The 27,818-nt window shown below is 48.3% G+C and overlaps 1 long non-coding RNA gene across 1 annotated transcript in view; it reads right to left on the bottom strand.

Annotated features, from left to right (window-relative positions):
• Nucleotides 1-22,509: 22,509 nt before the first annotated feature.
• LOC144819786 (uncharacterized) overlaps nt 22,510-27,818 on the bottom strand; it is a 160,868-nt gene continuing 155,559 nt past the window's right edge. The window contains exon 4 of the long non-coding RNA XR_013607567.1: nt 22,510-22,707. This is a non-coding gene — a long non-coding RNA (uncharacterized LOC144819786). The remainder of the gene's footprint in view (nt 22,708-27,818) is intronic.

Here is a 27,818-nt window from a genome sequence, read left to right as displayed (position 1 = left end):
GATTCATTTTCTTTTTTTCTTTTTTTAGAGTTTTCATGCAAGAAAAGCACCAAGAAGTATAAAATGCTGATCGTCAAGGGTCACAGTACACCAGGACCTAGGCGTATTTGAGCCCAATTCTTTGCTGGCAGAAGTGCAAGAGCAAATCCAAATGGGCATCTAGAGGCATCAGGGAGAGGGAAAAGCAACTTTTAAGTTTTCCTTAATACTTATCAATAATTTGACCTCACCATTGAATTGGATTTTTAATATCTGTTAAAACAATGTTTTTATTTTTTCAAGTATTTTCTAACCAAAACGTGTTACGTTATGCAGATTTGTAGAGTGCACTATAACCCGGGAGGGTATCCTGGTGCTGAGCAGGTGAGACTAGGTTTTTCAAGTAGTCCCACTAGGCCCTGGTAATGCCTAATGTTCAGCTTCTTCGCAATTGAATGAGAGGAGGCTCATGTGTAGCAGCAGCCGGTTGTTCTAAGCTTTTAAATTAATGTATGAGAAAGCTAGACTTCCAGATCTGGATTTCCGTTTGCAAAGGAACTGTGAAAGTAGGTGTCTGGCTCAGTGGAGGTGTCTGTAAGCTTTGTGAAACCAGATGCAACTGCTGAGGTATGCTGGTCCAGTGCTATTTAGTGCCTTGAACATGTGGGTGAAAAGTCTGAATTGTGCTAGTTTGTGAATGGGGAGCCAGTAGTGCTTCTTCAGATGTGGTGTGATGCAAGTGCGCTGTGGGAGGTTGAGAGTGGTTCTGGCCACTGAGTTCTAAATGGTCTTCAGCCTTCTGGTAAGCGTTTTGGCTGATCATAACATAGGGTAGTCCAGCTTGATTGTGACCATGACATGCATTGGTTTGCCACGTGCTGAATGGGAGTAATTCGAAAATCTAATTCTGCATATTCAGGGTGTAGAAACATGAGGCTTGAACTCGGCCAGTCATGTCGAGTTTACGGTCGATGATTGTCTCAAGCTTATTGATGTGGGTTGTGGTGGGGTGGGGGTTGGAGTCAGTCCTAGCTCTGATGGCCGCCAGATGGAGTCCCACAGGGACTTGCTTTTCCCAAAATCACAATTTCAGTCTTCAGCTTTAGACAGATTTTAGCCTTGCGGACACTGAAATTGATCCGGGTACTGGACGTCTTGTGAGGGAAAGAATGAGTTGTGTGTCATTTTAAAGTATCTGTGGCAAAATGACTCCCTGCTGCCAGGTAGGGAACTTGATGGAGCTTGGGGTCTAGGCCAGTTTTTGACCCCCCCCTTGCGGAAGCGGTTTTGAGATAACTGCCTCAGGGTTGCGCTCAGTAGCAGGCTTGGCAGGTTTCAAAGACTAAGGAGTTTTGAGCATTATGTGAGCTGCCCACTAGGCAATCCTGCAGCTCCTGCGCTCGCTCATTCCCATTGTGCCTTTTTTGAGCGTCAAGACAGCCACTGCCATGATCTGCATCTTTGCCTGACCCGTTAGTATCGTCAACTTTTAACATTACTTCGAAGTTTTGTCAAGTAGTAGTCGAGTCTGTGCGGTTATTTCCGTTGATATTGTTGCAGTTTTCCATTTGAGTGGATTAGTGAGTTGGTTGGTTTAGTTGGGGGCTGTAAGGTTAGATCAAATCTCCCTGGTTGAAGTGGAGTTTGCAGCCCTTTTATAGTTACGCTTTTAGAAAATATTGCTGTTCCGGGGTCTTTAAAGAAGGAACATTTTGGGCTGAAAGGAGCATGGATTTCTCCTTTGGGGTGACCCCAAATATTTATTAGGTCTTGACCTTCTAAGCCCGGCTTCGAGTGAGCTACAGATCCAACTGCTGTTTCTGTTGGTGTTTTTGTCCCCCAGGCATGGTGTTCCATTATGAATTGTGCCATTGAGAGGCACACTGCTGGAGGGGTAAGAGGTCTTGTTGACCATCAGTATGTTGCTCATTCTTTCAAGTTTTTCGTGTTTTTTTTTTAGGTGAATATCCAGGTCAAGGCCAGAAGGGCTGTTACCCCTGCTCTCACTAATTTTTAGGTCTCGCCTATGCAGCACACATGCGCTGCATAGGAGGGCCTTTAGCCGTCGCTCTGCTCATTTTCAAGTACTGCACTCGTGCTTGTGGCGGCATCCACCTGGCGGGAGCCAGCAGCGGCGCGCCACAAACACGAGGGCAGTGCTTGAAAAGTGAAGATTGCCCTCCCAAGCACGCGTGCACCACTCGCGGGCTTGTTGTAGTCCAGGAAGTTTGCATCATTGCAACGCTCTGGTCAGCTCATATCCTCTCTATATGTTTGTGTGTGCAAGCAGTTGTCATGAATATTCACGTTACCCCTGCAGCTGTTCTTTGCTGAATGCATGTCGTTTATTGCTTCCTGAGTTTGATGGTCTGCTTTTACGTGTATTCCGCCTTTGCAGTCCCATGCAGGGGTGGATTTCCTTCCACTGCGTGAGAGAGTGGAGACTGGTCCGATCCTGTTCCTCGAAGGGTTGGTTTTATTACAGCACGGTTTGGTGAAGCTAGTAACCAATTTCCATTAATACCTTTTTGTGAACCAGTCCCCGCTACTCGCTCATATCTACATTCTTGGAGGTCTTTCACCCATCTTCTTTGTCTCCACCTCGAACTTCTACCCTCCTTCTCCAGCAGTCAATGTCCACCCTCCTCCTTCACGTATAGCCCCCACCCCGCCAGCATCATCTCGAGAGTCTTGCTGACTTACACAATACGTCAGTACAGTGCCCTGTTATAATTTCAGGGTAACAATCAAGGCACTAAATATGCTCGGGTCAAACATCTCACAAACCATTTCGGCGATCATAGACGCGCCTCGTCGTGCTGTCTGCGTCTATTTGACAGCATGAGACTTCTTAAAATTGAGCTGCGTTCGTTCAGCTCTAGTTCAAGCCCTCATAAATGTTATTTTTCAATGCAATACATCTGTTCCAAAACAAGCAGGGCCCTCTGCCTGTCCTTGCTGCTGCACACAGGCCCACTTGTGCCAGCCGCAGTGAATCACTCTTCCTGCTGAGACAGGCCCCTCTCCTGGGGCTGGTGGGTGGCCAGGGCAGGCTGCAGCTGGGCCGCAGCTGGGTCCTTCCTGTCTATTATTCATGCCTGGGGGCAGGATGGGTTGGCAGGGTTTGACCGCGTGCACTCACTATTATGGATGTTGCCTGTACCCAATTTCCTCTTGTTCCACACCTGTACCCTGACCTGGAGCTCTTCTCTCGGTTTTTACCTCGCGCCCCCGCCCCCTCAGCAGCCGCATTTAGTACCCCCTCCAACCATACACCCTTTTCACTTCATGTCCAATGAACTGTGTTTCCGTCACTGCTCTCTCTCCCGGCCAATTTTGCCTCTCTCACCCATTACCCACTGTCTCTGGCCCTTCTCCAATGGCTGTCTCTTCTTCTCTCCCTGTCACCTCTGCAAGCATCTCCTTTTTTTCATGCCCTCCCATCCTTAGCTGACATGGTCACTCTCTGCTATCCTCATGCGCCCTCTCGCCTGAAGTGTCTGTAATCGTGGGGGTTTCTCCCTCCCATCACGTCTCTCCCTCCTTCCCTCGCCCTCTAAAGCGTCACTGCTTCTCCAAACTCCTGCCCGCCGGCAGCTCCTCCCACTCTCTCGCTGTTTGTCTGACAACCTCTCTCCTATCCTGCCATCTCGCTCACGCTGTCTCCCATCCTGCCATCTTCCTCACGCTCTCTCCCATCCTGCCATCTTCCTCACGCTCTCTCCCATCCTGCCATCTCCCTCACGCTCTCTCCCATCCTGCCATCTCCCTCACTCTCTCTCCCATCCTGCCATCTCCCTTACTCTCTCTCCCATCCTGCCATCTCTCTCACCCTCTCTCCCATCCTGCCATCTCTCTCACCCTCTCTCCCATCCTGCCATCTCTCACGCTATCTCCCATCCTGCCATCTCTCTCCCATCCTGCCATCTCTCTAACATCCTGCCATCTCTCTAACATCCTGCCATCTCTCTAACATCCTGCCATCTCTCTAACATCCTGCCATCTCCCTCACCCTCTCTCCCATCCTGCCATCTCCCTCACCCTCTCTCCCATCCAGCCATCTTCCTCACCCTCTCTCCCATCCAGCCATCTCTCACACACTCTCGCCGATCCTGCCATCTCACACACTCTCGCCGATCCTGCCATCTCCCTCATCCTCTTGCCGATCCGGCAAACTCCCCTCATCCTCTTGCCATCCTGCCATCTCCCTCATCCTCTCCCCATCCTGCCATCTCCCTCATCCTCTCCCCATCCTGTCCTCTCACTTACCCTCTCTCCCATCTCACTTACCCTCTCTGCCATCCTGCCATCTCTCACATTCTTTGCCATCCTGCCATCTCTCACATTCTCGCCCATCCTGCCATCTCTCACATTCTCGCCCATCCTGCCATCTCACATTCTTTGCCATCCTGCCATCTCTCACATTCTCGCCCATCCTGCCATCTCTCACATTCTCGCCCATCCTGCCATCTCTCACATTCTCGCCCATCCTGCCATCTCTCACATTCTCGCCCATCCTGCCATCTCTCACATTCTCGCCCATCCTGCCATCTCTCTCCCCATCCTGCCATCTCTCTCACGAATGTGAAAGCACCACATGGACGCTCACGATGAATGTGAAAGCACCGCATGGGCGCTAGTAATTTGCAATGCAATGGGTCTCGCATTTGCGAGAGTTTAAGCTATTGCATTGCCAATCCACTCTAACTAAATCTCTCACTATCTCAATCTCGATCTCACTTAATAACTTACTCTCATACCAACTCAATAGCTCTATAAATACATAATTAACTAACTCTCTTAATAACTAACCGACTCACTCAATTACTAACTAAAAAACTGACTACCTCTCTCACTAACTAAATAACTAATTCACTATCTCACAAACTCACTAAATCTTTAACTCTATCTCTCACTAACTAACTCTCTCACCAACAGGATAACCAACTCAATACCTCACACACTAACTCTCTCACTAAGTAAGAAGTAGTTTCTTACCTGTAACTCCAGTTCTGTAGTAGGGGTATCTCTGTTATAGTCATAATCTAGTGAATAGTCCCGCCCAAGTGCGTGGACCCCGGAGCAATCAAAAATAATCTATTAAGCTGTCTTCATTGCAGTCCTGCATAGACACTTAAGAGAAAATTAAAGACAATAATGCAGCCTGTACCTACAAGGCTACACTGTCCAGTACTTCAACTAGAAATGCCAAGGATATAACACCAATAACACATTTAACACAATCTGTCACGTTTCACCCATAGAGAAACTTTCCTCCCCTCCCCAAATCCTTGGAATGATAGAGAGGAAGGTAAGGACAGACAAGCCTCCATAGGCTGCCATTATGTGTCTGGAAAAGGGATACCGTGCCTTTAAGGAACTCTCTGGAGACCATCGGTATCCCAGCATGCTCAGCCCCTTCCTTTTACTTTCAGTTCTTTTTGAAGGTGCATAAAGCAAGGCCTGTAGCATACATCACAGTACCATTTTCTCCACCGGGGAGGAGGGCGGGCACTTATGACTATAAGAGAGATACCCCTACTACAGAACTGGAGTTACAGGTAAGAAACGACTCCTTCTGTAGTAGGGGATCTCCGTGTATAGTCATAATCTACTGAATAGAATGGCAAGCCCATCCAAAAACAACCCGGCGGTGGAGAAATATAGACAACACCACTATTGTGCGAACAAATTCCGCAGCGAAGCCTGCCCAACCTGAGCATCTGCTCTGGCATCCGAGTCCAGACAGTAGTGCTTAGCAAAGGTGTGGACCGACTTCCAAGTGACCGCCCTGCAGATCTCTGCAATGGGAACATTTCGAAGCAAATCTGTTGTAGCTGCTTTGCCCCTGGTAGAATGAGCCTTCGGCTTATCCCCTAAGGTCTTATTTGCTTTCTGATAACAGAGCTGGATACATGACACAATCCACCTAGAGATGGACTGTTTCAAAGTCGCCAGACCAGTCCTAACCGACCCATAGTTGACAAACAGCTGGTTGGATCTACGAATATCCTTGGTCTTATCCAGATAGAATTTCAACACCCTTCTGACATCCAGGGAATGAAGAGACCGTTCCGTTGGAGTGGAATGATTCTTGAAAAATGTTGGTAAAGTTATAGTCTGATTAACATGAAAATCAGAAATCACCTTGGTAAGGAACTTAGGGTGAGTACGCATAACAACCTTAGCAGCATGAAATACAGTATAAGGTTCCTGGCAACGCAATGTCTGAATTTCACTCACCCTGCGGGCCGATGTAATGGCCACCAGGAGCGCCCCCTTCCAAGACAGGTTCTGCAGTGAAGCCTTATGAATAGGCTCGAAGGGTGCCTTCATCAGCCTGGACAGCACCACATTCAGTTACCATGAAGGCGAAGGAAGCCGAACAGGAGGGAACACCTTCAACCCTTCCAAAAAAATCCTTAGTCACAGGAATATGGAAGGATGTCTGTGAAGGGCATTTTCTGTAAGCAGTCAATGCAGCTAGATGAACCTTAATGGAATGAAAATTAAGGCCAGACTGAGCTAGATGCAGAAGTTATGGAAGGATAGCATCCTCCTTGCAGGTCGTCGGATCATAGTTCTTAGACATGCACCAGATGCAGAACCTCTTCCATTTGTAAGCATAAGAGGTCCTAGTAGATGGCCTCTTAGCCTCCTTCAATATGTCCATGCAATCCTCAGGAAGATTCAATTGGCCATATTGCACTATCTCATGAGCCATGCCGCCAAACTCAACGATGAGAGGTTGGGGTGCACCATCTGCCCCCCGAACTTCGTGAGAAGGTCTGGCCGACACGGCAGCCACCAATGAGGTAGTATCGACCGGTGAAGCAGGTCCGTGAACCACCACTGTCTGGGCCATTCCGGCGCAATGAGGATCATCCGTGCCCGGGATCGAGCCAGCTTGATGAGCACCGCTGGAATCAGGGGAATGGGTGGAAAAGCGTACAGAAAGCTGTTCGACCAGCTGATCCATAACGCATTCCCCAGAGTCCCCAGCTGGTAATCCCTCGAGGCGAAGCCGCGGCATTTGCTGTTTTCTGCGATGGCGAATAGATCCACTTCTGGAGTGCCCCACATGGCGAAGATGTCGTCGAGCACCTCGTCGTTTATGACCCACTCGTGGTTTTAGTGAAGCAACCTGCTGAGGGCGTCCGCCTGAACATTCTGCACACCTGGCAGATGAGTCGCCGTTATCGTCAGTCCTCTGGCTAGCAGCCAGTGCCAGATCGCCTGCGCTTCCTGTGACAGTGTGCGCGATCTCGAGCCCCCCTGCTTGTTGAGGTAATACATCGTGGTCGTATTGTCCGTCTGCACAAGCAAGGAGTTGGTCTGGAAGGACGGACGAAAGGCCTTCAGTGGCAAGTGAACAGCTCTGAGTTCCAGGAAATTAATGTGATACGTGGACTCTGGATCTGTAGATGGTCTGAATGCGCTCCCCAGCCCAGGAGAGACGCATCCGTCACGATAGTCTGAGTCGGGATGTCCTTGTGGAAAGGAACCTGAGGAGATTCTCTGCTGTGCACCACCATCTCAGGGATTGTTGGGCGTGAAGAGACAACTGAATCCGGTCGTCCCAACACCCTTTCCTCTGCTCCCACTGGTCCTCCAAACATTCCTGTAGCGACCTCATGTGTAGGCGCGGATGCAGAGAGAGGAAGATACAAGAGGCCATCGATCCCAGTAGAGAAGACACCTTCCTCACTGTTGTAGATGGAGCAGCTATGAGAGCCTGAGCCTTCTGAAGGATGGATAAGCGTCTCTCCTCCGAAGGAGACCAGCATGCCGACAGCGTATTGATGGAGCCTCCCAAGTACTGCAGGCACTGTACAGGAATCGGGACAGACTTGGATAGATTTATGTGCAACCCCAGACGGTTCAACAGGACGGCCATCCTGTTGCAGTGCAATTGTGCTTCCTGGAAGGTGGAGGCTTTGATCAACCAATCGTCCAGATACGGGTAGACAAAACACCTTGTGCTTTCTCAGGTGTGCTGCTACCACAGCCATGCATTTAGAAAAAGTCCCGGGGGCAGACTTCAGTCCAAACGGTAGTACGGTATACTGATAGTGATTGGCACCGGCAAGGAAGCGCAGGAACTTCGGATGTTTCCGTGCAATGTGCACATGGAAGTACGCATCTTGCAGATCTATCGCACACAGCCAGTCTCCTCTGCAGCTGAGGATAAATCTGGTGCAAAGACAGCATGCAAAACTTTTCCCTGCGAATCCACTTGTTTGCTTGTCGCAAATCCAGAATGGGTCTGAACTCTTTCTTGTCCTTCTTCTGGACTAGGAAGAAGCATGAGTAAAGACCCTTTCCCCTTTGAGACAGAGGGACGTCTTCTATCGCCCTTTTTCTTAACAGTGTATCGGCCTCCACCTAGAGCTCGCGTAGTTGGAATTGCGAGCCGACCGGTGGAATTGCTGGAGGCGGGCTGGTGAAAGGAAGACTGTAACCATTGCAAACAATATTCAGCACCCACTTGTCCTGAGTAATGTTTCTCCACTCTGCCAGGTAATGTTGAATGCTTCCCCCCACCGGAGCGGGTAACGGATGAGGGGGGAAGAAGCACCTCAGGGCCTAGACCCAGCCGGGCCTTTGGTCGCGGAGGAAGACTGTTGACCCCCTCCGCCCCTCAGGCGCTTTTGGAATGGTTTCTGTTGGAACTGCTGCTGTTGTTGTTGCTGTCCAGCCTGCCGACCTTGCCCTCTGCCTTGCACCCCGTACCGCCTCTGGAACAGGCGGAAGGTCTTTTTCTGTTCCTTAGGCTTTTCCAACCCGACAGCCGTCAGGGTTTCCGCCTCCGCCTTCATGCGGGCCATCTCGTCGTCCGCATGTTTCCCGAAGAGGGTCTCACCCGAAAAGGGTAGGTTAGCAACTCTCTGCTGCGTTCGGGCTTCAAGGATGTAAGACGCAGCCAGGCGTGGCGCCTCAGGTTGACCCCATGGCCGTCCCGTGGGCTGCCAAGAGGGAAGAATCCGCAGCCGAACTTATCACCAGGTTGGAAACCAGCAGACCTTCAGCGAGAATCTTTTGGAAATCTTCCCTCTTCCCCCGGGGAAGGTGTTCCGCAAACTGTTGGAGGGACTCCAACAGAGCCCGATCGTAACGTCCCAACAGGGCTGAGGCACTCGCGGCCTTCATTGATGTGGAGGCCGTCCCACAAACCTTCCTGCCTGCCGAATCCATCCAGCGGCTCTCCTTGTCAGGAGGCACTGTTGATGATGGGGTGGTGGCGAGCTGTTTTCTTGCTGCCGTCACAATCACCGAGTCAGGCGTGGGATCCACCCGAAGAAATGCTGGGTCCGAGTCAGGAGCCTTTATATATCTTCTGCAGCCTTGAAGGTGCCGATCTCGTAGACGCAGGCTTGAGGAACAGTTCCATGGCCGGTTCTACCAGCCCAGGCAGCAATGGGCGAGACAACTGCTTCTTGTGCAGCGTTTCAAAGATGACGGACGTCAGTGGCGCGGGCACAGGGAGCGTGATGCCTGTGAGAAGTTGGCCTGATATGTGATGTCCACTATTCTAGTGGGCACCTTGTATCAGTCCAAACAACCCTTATGGTGATGGTTGTAAAGTCAACCTTATAGAGCAGCTATCCTAGTGGTAGCATGGACAAAGCAGTCTTAGGCTAAACTCAAGAGGGCATTTGAAGCCAGCTGTTTTACCATATGCAATCCCTTTAATACCAAGTGAAAGGACACCACACAGGTTGTATATCAAAATATATATGTATTTATTTCTAACACAATCCTCTGAACTCTTTATGAGGTCAGAGGCACCAGCACAATACAAGATACTTAATTAAAATACAATAAGTTGCACAAAATAGAGTAATGCCCTAGGGGCACTTCGAACCATATACTAAGAGTGGTATAAGGACCACGTCACAAACAAAGGAAAGGCCTAGGGCCTGGAGAATCGCTGGGGCTACACTGTACTACCAATGGATAGAGAGCAGAAGGCCCACGGGATGCGCGTGCAGTGTCTTTACACGCATGCAAGTTACCATAGAGTTAGAATGGGAACGAAAGAAATGGAAACTAGTTATTTTAGGACACTTCCGGATGGACTAGGGAAAAGCTACTTGAAACTAGGACACTAGGATAGTCAATACCCACATGAGTACCGAAATACTAGCGTTTCCTCACCCACAGGAAGCGGGTGCATAGGTGTCAAAGTGTGTCGGGTTTCGTCGCTGATTCCTGTGGAGCCTTGGAGAAAGATGCTGCAGGCGACCAGGAGAGAAGTGTCCAGTTGGATCCAAGGGCGGATCGAGGATGAAGAGTACCTGAAAGCAGAGGGGACAGAGCCTGGGTCACTAGCCAGTGACCAGGATGGAACCAGGCGACGTCGCGAAGCAATCAGGTGATGTCGTGAAGCTGGTTTCTGCAGCCACGTGGACCAGGAGGTGTCGACGACGACCAGGAGCTGGATACGGACTGTCCCACGAAGGATCTCGCTGTCGGCTTCCGGATTGGAGTCAACAAGCCTTGGCAAAGGCAACCCACGCAGAAAAGGAAGATGGATTCTTAATCAGACCAGCAAGGTCTGATGGGCTGCTCCTTTTCAGGGGAGATGGGGCCAGTCTGGAGCAACCAGACCAGCGTTGTAAACCAAAGGTTTCGTCGTCACAGAGGCCACTAGCCAACGGGCAAATGACTGGACAGACGCGCCGAGCAGGAAAATGCAGAAGGGCCCCACGCAGAACTCGTGGAGTGTGGAGGGCTGATCTTCGGTGCAGTTGGTGCTCGGGCTGGGGCTTCTCAATCACCAATGCACAACTTCGAGGGTGCCTCAGAAGTTGCACGGAAAGCAATTCGCTGGCTTTCCAAGATGGCCGGTCCCACGTCTCTCGCCGCCTCCACGGGTCTCAGCTCTGCTGTGACTGTGGATCGGGCTGTTGGAAGTCTGGAAGTCCGAGTCTTGTCAAGCTCTGTGCTCGGGCTCCGGCGGGAGCGTTGACAAAGCAAACCGTTGATCGCTTGATGGTGCCTGCTTGTGCAGGGTGGTCACTCCTTGACCACAAGGGAGATTCTTCAGTTGTCTTCTTGCAAAAGAGATCGTCGAAGGTCCAGAGTTTTAGTCAGGATAAATCTAAAGTCTTGGGACTCAGCTCCTACCTATATACCAAATTTAGGGGCTGGATTACCTGCTAGGTCCCTCCTATGGGTGGGACCCAGGAAGGGGGTGGTTGCACCCCTTTCCCTTTGTCCAGTTTTGCGCCAGAGCTGGGGCTGGAGTGAGTGCCCTAGCACCGGTTTGAACTGGACTATGTATGGGACACCTTGTGTGCCCCAGGCAGTGTCTCATTTCATTCAGCCCTCCCTGCCCCAATACACTATAGCCTGTCTGGGGTGGTGCTAGCACCTCCCAAAACAGAAAACCTTTTGTCCAAGCCTCCCTCGCTGGAAGGACTCCCAGCAGCAGGAGGTCAGACTTGTGTCTGTGGCAGCAGCATCCATTTTGTGATGCGGAGGCTCTGGTTAACTTTAACCGGGATTAGTGGAAGTAACATGTCTTCTCCCTCTAGAAGGGTGGAATGCTACCCCCGTTGCCAGAACTGGCGAGGGGGGAAGTATTCCAAAGCGTATGACACCTTACACGACATGTTTTGATAAAGCCAAACCAAAGTTAGCATTTAACCGCAAGGTTCATAATGCACTTAAGAGTATATGGTATGGCAATACCCTAGAACAGCTATAAGGATATGGTTCTGAACGCTGCAGACAGGCTCAGCTCATGCTAGAGCACCATCTCACATAAAACCAAGCACTCTGCCTTCAGGATTGTTAAGGCCTGCCATAGGAGTGACTTATAGGTGCATATGTGTCTAGATACAAGGTTAGATATAGGTATACTATATCTAAGCAAGGGGTGATTACACGACCTTGCCCCAGCTGAGTGATCAGTCAGTTGTGTCAGTTTGGATGGCCAGCCAGGGGTGGCAAAAGATATGCTGCAGCCCCTGGTAGGCCTTGGGTGCACCTATGCCCTGGGTACCTATGGTAGACTGTACAGGGACTCACAAGAGTGACCCAATGCCCAATTGGTGATGTACCTAAAGTAGATGGTGTGAATTTAGAGAGAGAACAGCAGGGCTGTGGGTCTGATTAGCAGGCCCACAGCCACATCGAAGTCGAAAACCAGTGAAGCAAAAAGCAAAAAGTGGGGTGACCGTAGGAAAGCAGACCCTACTCTCCTACATCCCCCCCCCCCCCCCAAAAACGCAGGGACATTAGACTAACCTTGACCAGTTGTGTCTTCATGTTCTAAGTGGAAGTACCTGGAGAGACCATCTGCATTGCCATGGTCAGTCCCTGGTCTGTGCTCCACTGTAAAGTCCATCCCCTGTAGGGAAATGGAACACCTAAGCAGTTTGGGATTCTCACCCATCATCTGATTTAGCCACAAAAGGGGCTTATGGTCTGTCTGAATTTTTAAGTGAGTGCCAAACAAGTATGGTCTCCACTTCTTCAGGGCCCAAACCACAGCAAAGGCTTCCCTCTCAATAGCTGACCAACGTTTCTCTCTAGGGGTCAGCCTTCTGCTAATAAAAGCAATGGGCTGGTCTTGACCATCTACATTAAGTTGTGAAAGCACAGCTCCCACCCCCAACTCAGAAGCATCTGATTGGACAATAAACTCTTTGGAGTAGTCCGGACTCTTCAAGATCGGTGCAGAGCACATGGCCTTCTTCAGGTCATCAAATGCCTTTAGACACCTAACTGTCCACTGAACCTTTTTTGGCATCATCTTTTAAGTCCAGTCATTAAGTCGTGTCACAATGGACCCATAGAAAGCTCTGACCTGTGTCTGGGTGGTTGGAGGAGCCCAGTCCTTGATGGTCTGGATCTTACTCTCCAGTGGTTGAACCTGACCCCCACCTACAAGGTGGCCCAGGTACACAACCTTACTCTGCCCTATCTGGCACTTGGTGGCCTTGATAGTTAGGCCTGCCTTCTGCAGGGCCTCTAAAACCTTCAGGTGGATCAGGTGATCCTCCCAGGTGGAGCTGAAGACAGCAACATCATCAAGATAAGCTGCACAAAAGTCATCCAACCCAGTGAGGACTTGGTTCACCAACCTTTGGAAAGTGGCAGGTGCATTCTTCAAGCCAAAGGGCATTACCACAAATTGATAATGACCTCCTGGGGTTGAGAAAGCAGTTTTGGCCTTGGCATCCTCAGCTAACCTGATTTGCCAATAGCCGGCTGTCAAATCAAATGTGCTCAGAAACTTGGCAGAAGCCAATCTATCAATGAGCTCATCTGCTCTTGGAATTGGGTGAGCATCTGTCCTAGTGACAGCATTGAGACCTCTATAGTCCACACAGAACCTCATCTCTCTCTTACCATCTTGGGTGTGAGGTTTTGGTACAAGGACTACTGGGCTGGCCCAGGAGCTCTCTGATGGCTCAATTACTCCCAACTCAAGCATTTTCTGTACCTCAGTCTTTATGCAGTCCCTGACATGGTCAGGTTGCCTGTAGATCTTACTCTTCACAGGCAGACTGTCACCAGTGTCCACCTCATGGGTGCACCAGTTAGTCTGACTAGGTGTCAATGAAAACATATGTCTAAAGGACTGTAGAACTTGTCTGCAGTCCTGTTGCTGCTGGTCAGTGAGGCTGCCAGCTAAGGCCACACCATCAACTGAACCATCATCAGGGTTCTGAGTCAACAGGTCTGGGAGAGGGTCACCCTCTTCCTCCTGTCCCTCATCTGTAGCCATGAGCAAGCCCATGTCTGCCCTGTCAACATATGCTTTGAGTTTGTTGACATGGAGCACCCTGTGGGGGCTCCTAGGGGTCCCAAGGTCCATCAAGTAGGTGACCTCTCCCGTTTTCTCAACAATGGTGTGGGGTCCAGACCATTTGTCCTGGAGTGCTGCTGAGGCCACTGGCTCCAACACCCACACCTCCTGTCCTGGCTGGTACTCAGTCAGCACAGCCTTTTGGTCATGCCAAGCTTTTTGGAGTTCTTGGCTAGCCTCAAGGTTTTTAGAAGCCTTCTTCATATACTCAGCCATCCTGGAGCGGAGACCAAGTACATAGTCCACAATGTCTAGTTTAGGCTTTTTGAGAGGTAACTCCCATCCTTCCTTCACCAGACATAGGGGTCCCCTAACAGGATGCCCAAACAAAAGCTCAAACGGGCTGTAGCCAACCCCCTTTTGTGGGAACTCTCTGTAAGCAAACAGAAGGCAGGGTAGAAGGATGTCCCATCTTCGCCTAAGCTTTTCAGGTAAACCCTTGATCATACCCTTTAGGGTCTTGTTGAATCTTTCAACAAGCCCATTGCACTATGGATGGTAGGGTGTAGTGAATTTGTAATTAACACCACACTCCTTCCACATAGCAGTCAAGTACCCAGACATGAAGTTTGCACCTCTGTCTGAGACAACCTCCTTTGGAAAGCCCACCCTTGAGAAAACTCCCAGGAGGGCTCTTGCCACAACAGGAGCTGTTGTGGTTCTTAGGGGAATAGCTTCTGGATACCTGGTGGCATGATCCACTACCACCAGTATAAATCTGTGCCCAGAGGCTGTTTGGGGATCCATTGGTCCAACAATGTCAATCCCAACTCTTTCAAAGGGTACCCCCACCACAGGTAGTGGTATGAGGGGGCCTTTGTTGTGCCACCTGATTTGCCACTGGCTTGGCAGGTCACACAGGAGCAACAAAACTCCTTGGTATGTTCTGACATGTGTGGCCAGTGAAAGTGAGGGACCAGCCTGTCCAAAGTCTTGTTCTGGCCAAGATGTCCTGCTAAGGGAATATCATGGGCTAAGGTAAGAAGGAAGACCCTAAATGTCAAAGGTACGAGCAACCTCCTGGAAGCATAAGGCTTGGGGTTTCTAGCCTCTGAATAAAGGAGCCCTTCATCCCAATACACTCTATGGGTACCTGTAGCATTCCCAGCAGCAGCTTGCTGTCTGAGGGGTTCAAGAGAGGGGCAGTCTAACTGTGCCTGCCTCAAGTCTGCCCTTGAAGGTCCCCCTGTGACAAGAAACTCAACCTGGTCAGGTTCAAGTTCGTCTAGGACAGTACCTTCAGGAGTCTCAGAATCAGCTTCCTGAGCAGGCTGATCCTCACTTGTAGGCAGGAGGGAAGGCACTGCCTTAACCCTACTGCTCTTTCTCTTGGATAGCACTTGGTCCATAGTTTCAGGATCCAAGGCCTGTTCAGTTTGGCACTTTTTGGCCTGACCTGGTCACAGCAAGGACATGTGCTGATATGCCTAACATCTCTGCATGAATCCTATACTCCACTTCTGACCATACTGAGGATTCCAGATCATTGCCCAACAGACATTCAACCGGGAGGTCTGCACTGACCACTACTCTTTTGAGGCCAGTTACCCCTCCCCAGGAGAAGTTAACAACTGCCAAACTATGGGTAGGAGTGACATTGCTAGCACTGGTCACCAGGGAATAATCACCCAGTACAATCTGTCCAGGGTCCACAAAGTTAGGTGTCACCATAGTGACACTGACACATGTGTCCCTGTAAGCCTGAGCCACTTTGTCATTTATCAAAGGTGTTTGCCTGTACTTGCCCAGAGTACTGGGACTCACAGTTGAGGACATGACCATTTCCACATTACAGACAACAGCCTGGGTTGGTATCCTGACTAGGCCAGAATCCACCTCAGTACCCATGGTTAACCCCACTATAGCCTTGGGTTGGGAACTACCACTGTTAACTGTATTAGGGGGTGCAGGTGCCTTAGGGGCTACAGTGGTAGGAGCTGTACCTTTCTTGGTGCACTCACTAAACCAGGGAGAGGCAGATTTACAATAATTACACCAAGGTTTCTTTGGACCTTCTTTCTTCTTAGAAGTTTGGGACCCCCCTTCATTAGAATTTGGGGGGCCTGATGAAGACTTCTGGTCTTTTTGTTTCTGACCCCCACCTTTTTGGTCTGTCTTTTTCTGATCACCACCTTGGTTCTGGGGTTTCTGCTTAACCCTGGTTCTGACCCATTTATCTGCCTTCTTTCCCAATTCTTGGGGGGAGGTCAGATCTGAGTCAATCAGGTGTTGGTGCAACAACTGGTTCTGACAATTGTTAAGAATTTGTTCTCTCATGATCAAATTATACAATCCTGTATAGTCCTTAACTTTACTTCCCAGCCACCAGCCTTCCAGAGCCTTAGTGGCACAATCAACCAAATCAGTCCCGTCCTGAGTCTGTCTTCTGGGTATCTCTGAACATCAACCTGTACTGTTCAGTGGTTAGGCCAAACCCATCAATTAGAGCACTCTTCAGGACAGTGTAATTGTTAGCATCATCATCACTAACTGTGAGGAGCTTGTCTCTTCCTTTTTCTGCAAAGGAGAGCCACAAGATTGCTTCCCACTGACTTTGGGGTACCTGCTGTACTTTTCAGGCCCTCTCCAAAGCAGTTATCCATTTGTGGATGTCATCCCCAACTTTGTAGGGGGCACAATCTTACTCAGGTGTTTATTGTACATGGTGTGAATTTAGAGAGAGAACAGCAGGGCTGTGGGTCTGATTAGCAGGCCCACAGCCACATCCAAGTCGAAAACCCGTGAAGCAAAAAGCAAAAAGTGGGGTGACCATAGGAAAGCAGACCCTACTCTCCTACAATGCCCAGCTTAGCCGCCCCTCGTAGCAAAACGTCCTGGAAGAATACTATGTCGTCTACTGGAGACACCCTCGTCCGAAGGGAAACCGTCAGGGTAGGTGAATAGTCCCTGGTACTAGAGGAATCCGTGGAGCGGGACCTCGACCTGTCCCTCCTGTAGCGCCGTCTAGATTTTGTGGAAGAGCGACGGCAACTCCTGGATCTATCCCTCCGTCTGGAGCGAGATCTCGACCTCCGCGGCCTCGGACGTTCTACGGGCCACACCGGAGGGCGCTGTGGAGGCCTAAACGAGAGCCTAGGTTGCGGAGGCCCCAAAGGCGGCGTCGGGAGATGAGGTAACGAGGCAGACCTCGGCGGAGGTGGTGGTGTAAGAGGTGGAGGACGATAAGGAGGAACAGGTGGCGGATGCGGCGTCTGGTTACGTGGAGGAGGGTCCTTCGGTAACGGAGGAGGTGTAGGCGACCTCGGCTTGGCGGGGGAATAAACTTGTGAGTGCTCCGAGCCCGGAGCCTCTTCCCCTCCCTTCCTTTTCTTCACCTGACCTGAAGGGGGGGGGGACCTAGAGGCCATACCCCTGGTAGCCGAGCGACGGCGCCGTCACGACCATGGACTCGTGGTGACCGAAGTGTGGTCCTGGCCTTGGAACACCTCCTGGAGGGCGATGCTCTCCTCCTCGACGCTGAGCGCCGTCTCGACGTCGATGAACGCCTCCTCGACGCCGATGAGCGCCTCCTCGACGCCGATGAGCGCCTCCTCGACGCCGATGAGCGCCTCCTCGACGCCTATGAACGCCTCCTCGACGCCTATGAACGCCTCCTCGACGTCGATGAACGCCTCCTCGACGTCGATGAACGCCTCCTCGACGTCGATGAACGCCTCCTCGACGTCGATGAACGCCTCCTCGACGTCGATGAACGCCTCCTCGACGTCGATGAACGCCTCCTCGACGTCGATGAACGCCTCCTCGACGTCGATGAACGCCTCCTCGACGTCGATGAACGCCTCCTCGACGTCGATGAACGCCTCCTCGACGTCGATGAACGCCTCCTCGACGTCGATGAACGCCTCCTCGACGTCGATGAACGCCTCCTCGACGTCGATGAACGCCTCCTCGACGTCGATGAACGCCTCCTCGACGTCGATGAACGCCTCCTCGACGTCGATGAACGCCTCCTCGACGTCGATGAACGCCTCCTCGACGTCTATGATGACCTTCGACGTCGACGCTTTCCTTCTCGACGTCGACGATTTCCTTCTCGATGTCGATGTTCTCCTTCTCGACGCCGAACGTCAAGTCAACGTCTATGATGAACGACGGCGACGCCTCGACGTCGACCGCCTGCGCCTTCTCGAACCCTCTCAACGTTGATGTTGACTCGACTACGAAGCAGTTCGACGTCGACCTCGTCGGAGGTCTCGACGTCAATCGCCTCGACGTCGACGTCGCTTCGACCCAGAGCCCTGGGGAGACGGGGAGCAGACCGTGGTCATTCCTCTCGACGCCGACGTTCTGCGCAGACCCACCTTGACCATGCTGTCTTCTTTGCTCCAGTCCTTGGAGCCTGATCTTCTCTCTGTCCTTCAGGGTCCTACTGGAAAACTGCAGGCAGATCTCACAAGTCCCAGGAACATGAGAAGAAGGGAGACACAGGATACAGACCCTGTGTGGATCAGATCTTGCCTTCTTCCTGGCACACTCTGGACATTTCTCAAATAAGGCAGGCATATTTGATAAAAGAGTGGCCAAAATCACCAGAAAAGTGAAGAAGAGGCAAAAATACGTCGAGTGAACACACTCTAACACTTTAAAAATGCCAAAAAGTTAACAAAACACTCAAAAAGGGAGAGCTCAATGCTCCAGGGTCCTGCTAGCAGGAGCCGGAAAAAAGAACTGAAAGTAAAAGGAAGGAGCTGAGCATACTGGGATACCAAGGGGCTCCAGAGAGTTCCTTAAAGGCACGGTATCCCTTTTCCAGACACATAATGGCAGCCTATGGAGGCTTGTCTGTCCTTACCTTCCTCTCTAGCATTCCAAGGATTTGGAGAGGGGAGGAAAGTTTCTCTATGGGTGAAACTTGACAGATTGTGTTAAATGTGTTATTGGTGTTATATCCTTGGCATTTCTAGTTGAAGTACTGGACAGTGTAGCCTTGTAGGCACAGGCCGCATTATTGTCTTTAATTTTCTCTTAAGTGTCTATGCAGGACTGCAATGAAGACAGTTTAAAAGATTATTTTTGATTGCTCCGGGGTCCACGCATATGGGCGGAACTATTCACTAGATTATGACTATACACAGAGATCCCCTGCTACAGAACTTACTATCACTCACTATCTTAAAAACTCACTATCACTCTCTCACTAACTAACTCTATAAAAAAACATAACTATCACTCTCTCACGCTTCTTTGTTCTCACACTGCACCCGTCCTCCATAAGTCCCCTATATCACTACCTTCGCTGTTTCTTTAAGGTAAAAAAAATCACTGCTCTAGGCACTCTGTCTAGTCCCATCGTGGATGTTATACCATTTTCAAGTTTTATACTTTGCTCTCCCCCTACAGGCCACTATATACTCTGCTATTTACTGTTGTTCTGCAGATTTAATATAGTATGCTTTCTTCTCTAATATCAATATTTTAAAACAAAACTGTTTATTAATAAATACTTATATTTTATATATGCCTTCAATGGTTCTCCTTTAATTTGTGCATTCATACGGTTCCCAAATGGTAAAATAAGAAGCTTTACATTCCTTCACCTCTTACACTAAAGGCTACTCTCCATAACACACACTAGGATAGATTTCAATAAATGTTGTCTTTAACAACAACCATTGAGAAGTGTGGCTCAATGGTTAGAGCGGCAGACCCTGATGCAGAGGTCTAGCCCGGGACCAGGGTTCAATTCCCCGCCTCAGCGGGTCTGGTGCTAAAAAAAAAAAAAAAAAAATCCACGGACCTGATAATTCTCGCCTCGATGCCTATTCCAATCATGGAGTCCCACTCTGCAACTCTGGGCAATAGCTTGCTTAATCTCCACAACGGCCCCCACAACGCTAAGGATGCCTGTCCTCCACCTTGGGGGTGCCCAGGAGTGGACACCTCACAGGGAAAGCCAGGATGGGTTCCACAGCGGTATTCGTACAAGCGCCTTGAGACACTTGCGGGTGAGTAGTGCGCTATACAAGTATCAATTTACATTTTTACCTATTCATCAATAAGGGTTCTTTAAACAACTGCAAAGTGTACACTATAATCAGTGGTCAACATAGACCAGGCCAACCTCTCACATTTATAACAGTACAAATGAACATTACAAAAACCATTCCTTCAAAACACTCACACATTCACATAGCAAATAGGTCTCGCCTTCAGTACCTCACAAATGTCTCGCCATACAACAGTTCATAATATTGCACCTAAGATAATATACTGCATAACTAAATACTTATAAGGTCCCAGAAGCAAAACCTATTGCCATATACAATAAGACCGTATAAGTGTTTAGTTATCCAGCACAATATCCTTAATGCAACAACATCAATTGTTGCATAGCAAAACACTTATAAGGTCCCAAAGGCGAGACCTATTGGCTACGCCAATGCTTGTTCCTTTTTGTTGTTTTTGAATGTGGCCTTGCTGTTATATGGGTCCTTCTCACTCTGCCCAACCTCATAGCCCCTTCCTGTTGTCGTTTCTGCTTTTCAATTTGAACTGGACTGCGTTGCCTTAGAATAGGCCTAGTTTGGTTTTTGCCAACTGCAGTTTTTCTTGTTATACTTATTTCTCGTACTTGTTGTGCTTGTTGTACTTGCATACTCTTGTCCCCAGTGTGACAGTTTAGTCCTGCAAAGCAGCAAGGGTGGAGCGAAAACAAGCTTTTGATGTAGAAGTAGGCTCTAGTAGACTCTCGAAAGATTAGTAACCGATGCCTGTGTCGAGAAGTGGTAATTGCTGTGCTAGCAGAAGCTGGCATACACTAGTGGGTGCCGACAAGTTATAAAGTTGAAAACTGCAATTACAAGTTGTTGGGAGTTGGAAGTAGGGAAACCGTGAGAGGCGCGAGAAGTAGAGTGGGGCTATGGAGCAATCCGCAAGCCTCACCCGGACCTAGTCGGGTAACCTCCGGGGGATCACTGAGGGCACACTTGGCAGCCTCTCTCGTGAAGGTCTGCGCTCACACTTACTCGCATAAACACGTCTCCGAGGCTAGCTGGCTGCTTGGCTGGCTAAATGGTAATTGCTCACTGCATACTGTTTGTAGAAGGGGCTCAGTCCTGCCTTGGCTCCTGTCTGCCACAGGTGGTCGCACAGATGATGGAGGGCTGCTGCACGTCCCATTGCGGGGGAAGGTCATTGCCGTTAGAGCTTCAATGAGGCTAAGGTTTCAGGTGAGGGCTTCAGGGAGGGCCGAGGCCGAAACGGAGCCAAGTCGAACTGTGAATTGGATCCGTCTGCCACCCCGGTAAGGGATCCCAATGCTGGGCCCAGGTGACAAAACGGAGGCTGGAGCCGAGCAGGAGCCGAGTCACGAGCTCGATCGCAGCCGTATCGGCAACTCCCTGCTCACTCACTGCAAGCGGCAAAGCGAAAACAACTGCCTATGAAGTCACAAGCTTCCTTAATTAGCTACTTCCTTAATTAGCTGCCACCTACACCATTGCCATTTTGACTTTACCTGGGTGTGCTTATAAGAGCTCCTATGAGTTCTTATGAGCGCCATAGCTCTAGATTTAATAGCCCAGTTTACTTGAGTTCTTAACTGTCGGCACTCCCGCTTGTACCAAGAGTTGTATTCCCTTTTAATGGTTAACCACTGACACTGTAACTTTAGAAGCCAACTGTTTAAACAATGTAAAAAAGCAGGACTGTGCATCTGAAACTGTATTCAACCCTCCAGGACCCATGTTCAGAGCAGCAGTCTCTAACATACATGATAGGAGGGCCTTGTTAATGAACTGGAGCTTTTCTTTGTTAGGAACTAGTTTGTGCCACTCCATGCAGCTCTTACAATTAGATGTTATCACATCCTGGGTTGCCTGGCGTACTCTGGACAAGCCGTGCAACCCACCCCATGGTGACAACAAGCGGAGGAAAAGTGGGTTATGACCACTTTCTAATCTTGCCCACACAACCATATTAGCAACAATGTGCCAACCTCTCAGGTCTACGGGATGTAGTCAATACGACTCGCATGATTGGAGTTATTGAACGCATCTGCTCTCTTTCTGTCCAATTTAGGTCTAGTTTGCTGCCCTCAAACCGAATTCTAGAGTGAGGGCCTTAGTTGAAGTACTACATGAGACCATTTTTGATGGGGGTAGATCCAGACAGGGGATTGACCAAGGTTCTTCTTCTACTACTACTTCCAACACATTGTCCCTATCCAAAAGGTGACGTTAAAGTCTCCAGCTAGAATCAAAGGTTAGGGTATCTTTCGTCCAAAAGCACCTCAAGTTTTAGCAGGGTATCAATGACCTATCACCCCTAGTCCCTCTGTAACACCACCCATAGGTTCCTCTGTCACAGACATCGTAGGGCCTATTTACCCCTTAACTCGAATTCCCAGAATATCCCAGCTGTCAATGTTATAATATAGATTTGTGGCTTAAGTTTGGAATCAAAGTGAGTGATTTGAGACACTTGCATTTATATTTTCACTTGCGATATTTCACAAAACATGCAATTGGGTTCTTAAAGTAGCATGATGGTGGAATCGTACTTATAGCTGTAAAAATTCAAAACAAAGTTAGAGTGCAATTTATATGGACAGAACCTGATTTACACATTTTGACTTCCCATAAAATTAGTTGTAGCCACTATATCGTGTAGTTTTATTGCATCGAATATCAATTCCAATAACATTAAGAGCAAACATCTTAAATGACAGAAGACCCCTTTTCAAAAGCAAATTTTCAATGTTCATTTAATGTTGTAGAAATGCTGTCAATTCACAAAATAAATCAGATTTATGAAGTCAGCTATAAACTGATGGATGACTAGACACTGCAAATAAACCATATTGCAAATAAAGATGTTAACCATTCAAAAAGCCGCAGATGAAAAAGAGGAGGTAGTGTTTCATTTCAATATGGTGTCTTCATTGGCTGTAAAGATAAAACAATACATGCTTTAGCATACAAAAAGCACATTTAACAACTAAAGAAAAACACTTTCAGAAAATATTTAAACCCGATTATAAAATAAATATACAGCAATAAAACATGCATTTGCATAAAATGAAGACTTGCTAGTGTCTGTGGGAAAACAAATCACACAGAAAATGGAAAGGGGAACTAGGACAAACATATATGTAAACAATATGGACATAGACACTTCCCTGTAATTAATAGTATACAGGTTAAAAATAAGACTTGAATATTCCAGGGATCTCAAAGCTCTGCATCACGATGTTAAAAGGCAAAGGAAAAATACACAAAATACTCGTAAGCAGTTTAATTACAAATGTAACGTTGCAAACGTTGTATCGAATTTCTAACCAAGACAGAAATAATCAATTATAATATTTGTAAAGTGCACACTCAGCCACAAGGGAACATCCCGACGCAAGACCAAGTACTAACTCAGGACAAGGGCAAGGCAAGCGAAGGCATAGCACCCTATCAAAACAATTATACAGTCAACAACCGGGTTTTCAATCATTTCCAAAATGCAGCTAAATCAGAGGGTCGGCGAGGTTTAAGCAAGAGAGCATTTCAATGAGTAGCCACTAAGTAGGTAAAGATGCATCCATCCATACGAAATCTGGTGATGTGTCCCAAAAGGATGATTGTCTGGTTTGATGATCTAAGAGCTCTAGAGGGTGTGTAGATTTGGATTCTAAGAGCCACAGATCAATAAAAAAAGCATTGGCATAGCCAATAGGTCTTGCCTTTGGGACCTTATAAGTGTTTAGTTATCCAGCACAATATCCTTGGTGCAACAACATCAACTGTTGCATGGTTAAACACTTATAAGGTCCCAAAGACGAGACCTATTGGCTATGCCAATGCTGGTCTTTCTTTGGGCCTCAGTGACCGGAAGTGGCCCCTTGGGAGACAAGAACCTCTGTACTCGCACAATGCAACAGGAAGAGAGAGAAGTAAGGATAGCACATACCACATTCATTTTTATCCAATATTATATAATATTATATAAACTCTGACCATTATTTTTAATCACATACCTTATATCCTGACCACCTAACGACTTCTCTATGCCATCCACTGCACATACTATAACATTATGCACTAAGAATACACATTTCAAAATAGCCAGATAAGCTGTACATTGTCAGCTTTCCCACCGATGATCAGGTCAATGGCAGTTAGAATTGTGCCATCTCCTTGATTAGAACCCCCCCAGGAGTGCATAACGTGGCGACAACTATGGAAATTATGCTCTCCACTCGTTAGCTACCCAACTGCAAGAAGGATGAAAATCAAAGTAATTTGCTTTATCCATCCACCAATAGATTGGCTTCAATACTCCCTCTTGGAACATATTTTAGCGATGGTCTGATAAAAATTAAAATCTTTAGCGGCCATTTTGCATAATCTGCACACCTTGCTAAAGTCACACTTTGGACCTTTTGCCCATGCCAACTTATATTTGTGTTATTGATGGGTCTGCCATTGCAGGAAAGAAACTTTCAAAAGCAGGTGTTACATATGGAGACGATATGCCTACAAACAGAGGGCCTATTTTGGCTACACCTAGTTGTGAAATAAAGAAGGCTGCAAATGAGCAGATGTATGACTGGGTGGTGCACTGATAATCCACCACCGATTAAGTGAAAAAGGTTTAAAATGAGCTATACTGCACCGCCCATAAGGATGTGAAGCCTTCTTCCAAGTAGAGTCTGAAGGTACACGTGCGCCCATCCTGTCGGTGCACACTCGGCTGCACTGATGTTATTTGTGGAGGGCACTTTCTAATTTGGCGCTTATAAATTGGTTTGAGGACTCCAATGACGGCGAGGGCAACTGGTGGTTGAAGGGGGTTTCAGGCACCTTTAAGATGCTGTGGAACAAACAGAATGCAACTGTGGGCCGTAATAGGCTGCGTGGTGCTGGTATGCAGCCCCGCTGGCCTGTGCACGTGCAGCGCAAACTGGCACCTTGTGTGGGCCATAAGAACAGGAGTATAATTTCTCAGTACCTTAGGCACTCTTGTAAATACAGCAATTAAATAATAGCACAGTCTTAAAAATGGTTGAAAATATTAATGTGGCTCGAGACGCTTTTCCGTCCACATGACTACAGCTCTTACAATATGGCGGGCGGCCAGCGCGAAATTACAGGCCCCCAAAATTGAGAGTCCTGATAAAGTTTGACTGATAATGTAGGTTAAAGACTTGAATGTGTTGTCTAATGCAGCAACAGAAATGCGTATACTGTGCTACACTCGGCTTCCTGTGCTGGGGAAGGCGTGGGACGGTGGGTGGGGAATGTTGAGGTTCCAGGCCAATTTCTTTCAATCACAAATTAATTATTTTCTTAGATAATCAATTAGTTTGTTTTAAGAATTGACTTGCTTTTGTAACATATGGATTTTTTAAGAACCAGTTCATTTTTTAATAAAAAAAAAAAAGAAGATTTATGTTTGACATTTTAAAGGTGTTTTTTGGAACCAAATTAGCCTCTTGGATAGAATTGATTGGCCAAAATATACCCGATTTGCTTTTGGGCAGTTTAATTCGTTAAACTCTGCCCCGTTATTCTGTGGCATTTTGCAAAAAGCAATCCCCTCTTCCAGTCCAGGACTTCAGTTAAAATAAGTTTTATTTTAACTAATTTTAACTAAAATCTGTACCTTTACCAATATTCTCGTTTCCATGATTCTCGGGATCTCCACGGAAATCCCAAGGCGGGTGTAGGGGGTATCATTTTGTGTTCCACCACTGTCTATATTTGTTCTAGGTCTAGCGCCTTTAGTCGTAGAGTTATAATGAAATGCGCAAAACCACAAGTACCAAACTGCTAAGAAAATACTTACACCGCGATGAGCTACTTGACAGGAGGGCTGTGTGGCCTTCATCTGTTATGTTTGTAGCCCACGGATCTACCCAGATCAATTCAACGCAGCAGATCTTAAAAATGGGTTTCAAATGAAAGTGTCACTTGCAGCTTCTACATCCAAGTTCTTGACATCGTGTTTTGCAAGCGAGCCACATGTCCCCTTAAATAACAGTACTGACAAAGAATCCATCACCGCACGCACTGCCCCCTCGCCTGCCCGTGTTGGGGGGCATACGCCACATACGGGAGCTATTGTTATTATATTGTATTAAACACATTGCATCACAAGCCGCTTCCAGGGCAGCGTTGAATGGCGGCGGTGGTGCCTAACCTCATTAAGCCAGATGTGCTACAATAGGAGCTAAGCACCCCTAAAGCATCCCGGGCGCTCCTTATTTACATCGGGGGCCGTGCTGCCCCGGGCACCGCGTGCAAAGCGCGCAGCCCGTAGAAAAGAGACCTCATTTGAATGCTCACCCAGGAGGAAAGGAGCCCATTCCAAAGCATTATACAAACTTCATGTATTGAATGTTTGCAAGCAGTAGGGGCCTGCGTCTGCGTGACCGGGCATACCTGCACTAAGCTCCTAATTGTGTATGATAGTCCACTCGGGCTTTAATGGCGTTGCAATTACATTAACACCAATTAAATACCCACATATCCTGGATAGATTAAAGATCTGATTAGGGACTAATGACGGTAAACATCCCCACCTTTGACCAGTCCTATAAAGGCCGCAGTGTGACCTCTCACTCCCTCTTGTGGGGAATATGCCCTCGAATGAAAGGGGGCAATCAATAGCAATATGGTTAATGATGCAGGTAATGAGGCGTCCAGGGGAGGAGGCAGGGCGCGAGCCCTATTGCTAGTTGTGACATATATGGGCAGTGTCCTGAGGTGCGTGCAAACTCCCAGGGGGGGCAGCTTTCACCATTTTCACAGTAACTGTGAGTGGTCCCTGGGAGGGAGGCGCAGTACCCTCCCCCCCTCCGCACCCCTGGCCAGTGGAAGATGGTGGATGAGTAACTGGCGGTCGGCTGCTGTGTTTTTATTGATATCCCTACCAGAAACAGGATCCAGTCAGGAAGCATGCCGACCATCTGCCGCCATTCCGACCTCATCTGCTCGCCACAATTACAACAATCACAAGGACAGTGAGGAGACAGCGGGCCGTGTCCCGAACAGACCAGCAAAGAACGGCTTGCTCCTTCAGCGCACACTTGCCCATTTACGACTATGTTAAACAAAATGTACTGTTTTAATTGTCTCTGCCACATGTTTGCCCTATGGGCCAGAGCTGCTAACTTAGAAGCTCACGAACCAGGTTTGAGACTCCTATTCGGGGCTAATCACTTAATCTCCCTAACAATACCAACCACACGAGCGTGACTCGCGCTAAAGGAGGAAGCAGGGGGAGGGAAGACAGGAGGGGGCCTGCACCGGTTTCCCTTGCAGGAGAGAGCAGAGGCACCATATGTTTGTAAGTTAATTACAAACATATGGTAACATATGGTGTCAAGCTCGCTCCCACAAGGGAATAGCCCTGCGTACAAGCGTTGCCATTGAAGGCAATGGAACATGTGCACGTTTTAGGCTTAAAAGGCACATCGATGGCCATAGGTCTTTCTCCTATGCAGCACATGTGCGCTGTTAGGCGAGACCTAAAAACGGCCCGATGCTCATCTGATCAATATAAAAATAGCTCTTTTGCACACGGGCAGCCAAGGAAGAAAATTTAGACTGTTCAAAGTGGAAAACCTAGCATAAGGACTGCAGATCAGACGTGCAACAATATTTTAAATGCTTTGGAAGCAGGTAAGAAAGAATCAGCTATCCCTACATATAAAGCATTACCATAGTCAAGTCAACTAGTGAGAAGTGTCTGTACTGTAGTTTTGTGCTGGCGAGTCAGAATCCAATTAAAAAGTCCACAAAGGAAATTCAGAAGACCATAACAACTTCTACACCACAATAACCTGTTTTTCATGGGAAGGGAATCTTTAATCAGGATTTCACTGCTATTAAGGGCTTCGAGTCATGGCCCAGAGTAGCAGGTCACAAGGAATTATCCCAGAAACTGTTGGCCTTCCCAAACAATAAGTTTTCTTCCCATTGAGATTTAGACAAGGAGACTGCATCCAATCTGCTACTTCTGTGAGACAACCCACAAGAGTTCTCCTAAATGGACACAATTAACT

This window comes from Lissotriton helveticus, chromosome 2_1 (assembly GCF_964261635.1).
Source record: "Lissotriton helveticus chromosome 2_1, aLisHel1.1, whole genome shotgun sequence".
NCBI lineage: Eukaryota > Metazoa > Chordata > Amphibia > Caudata > Salamandridae > Lissotriton > Lissotriton helveticus.
Note: the sequence above shows the minus strand (reverse complement) of the source record. Positions and strands in the feature narration are given on the sequence as shown.